Here is a 1,504-nt window from a genome sequence, read left to right on the forward strand (position 1 = left end):
GGGAAGAAGAGGGGGGAAGAAACAGTAAATACAGAGCCAACAAAGTATCACAAACAGAACGAGGCAATACGCGGTGCTAGGTGTGCCCGAACGCGGTAGTAGGTGATATCGACGAAGGGGGAAAGCATCCGGGAAAGTATTCCCAGTGTTTCGCGTTTTCGGACAGATGAACCGGAGGGGGAAAGTTGCGTGTTTGATATGTTAGAGGTGTGGGGTGGACGAACGGGCTGCGTATCCGGGTTCGTCTCGTCGTTCTGAGCAACTTTCATGTAGAAAGTATTTTCATCCGAGTTACGGATTAAAAGATATGATTTTCTAAAGATTTAAATCATTTTCTGGTTTTTATTTAATTCATTTAATTCAACATTATCCAAAACAGTGTTTGCTGACGTCAGCATGACGTCAGCAGTCAACAGAGGTGTTGACTGGTCAACTGACGTGTGGGTCCCACATGTCATTGACTGTTAACTATCCTAACAGATTAATTAACTAAACTAGGTGATTAGGTTAATCTAATCAGGATCAATTAAGTTAATTAATTATCTAATTAATTAACTATTTAATTATTAATTATTTATTTACTTCTTTTATTAAATCTTTTTTTTAATCCTTTTTTTATTTGCGTCCTGAGGGGTGGGGCCCCCTAGTCAGTGACCTAGAGGGCCATCGCAGGGCGGTTGCTAGCAGGCGCTGGGGCGCTAGCCCGTCTGGGTTACAGGCTTTGCCTGTGCGGGCGCGGCGCTGGTGGGGCGCCGGCGGCCAAGTGCCCGGCCGGAGGCGCCGACCGGACCGGCGAGCGGGAGGCGCAGTGGCCGCAAGGGGGGGCACTGCGGCAGTGGCCGCTCGGGGCATAGTGGGAGCAAGGCGGCATCGGAGCGGTGACAGTGGGCGCGAGGTGAGCGCGGCCACGACGTTGGCGGCCTGGGAGGCACGGGGGAAAACGGGGTCAGGCCGGTGCGGCGGCGACCGGAGAAAGCCCCGGCGGCGGCGAGTGGGGAGGGGGAACAAGGCGTGCGCGAATCAGGCGCGGTCGGGGTTGGCGTCCACGGGGAGGAACGGGGCGGCGGGGGCGAGACAGGGCCGCGGTGATGCGGTGGCTGGCCGGGACGGGGACGCAGGCGTAGAGAGGCGTCGGGGGTGACCGCGGGCGCGGTTAGTGCGGCGACCACGGGCGTAGGGAGCAGAGGGGAGTGGTGAGGGGCGAGGCCTCACAGGGGTTCATAGGGTCCATGGCAACGGGGCGCGAGGAGGAGGTGGAGACGACGCGTCGGAGGAGGCAGACCGGTGGGGTGGAGGAAGCAGGCCGGTGAGGTAGTCCGACATGGTCGTCCGGCGGCTCGGGCTCCAGGCGGCGTCAGCGAGGCAACGAGGCGATGGGGTCGGGGCAGCGATGAGGCGCGGCCGCGGCTTCAGGTGGGTGTCGCGCGAGGAGAGGAGGGCGAGGAGGCAACGACGACGGCAGGCGTCAGCGATCCGGGGCGGTGGCATCGACAGGGTCGGGTGC

This window comes from Triticum dicoccoides, chromosome 4B, assembly GCF_002162155.2.
Source record: "Triticum dicoccoides isolate Atlit2015 ecotype Zavitan chromosome 4B, WEW_v2.0, whole genome shotgun sequence".
In the NCBI taxonomy this organism is placed as follows: domain Eukaryota; kingdom Viridiplantae; phylum Streptophyta; class Magnoliopsida; order Poales; family Poaceae; genus Triticum; species Triticum dicoccoides.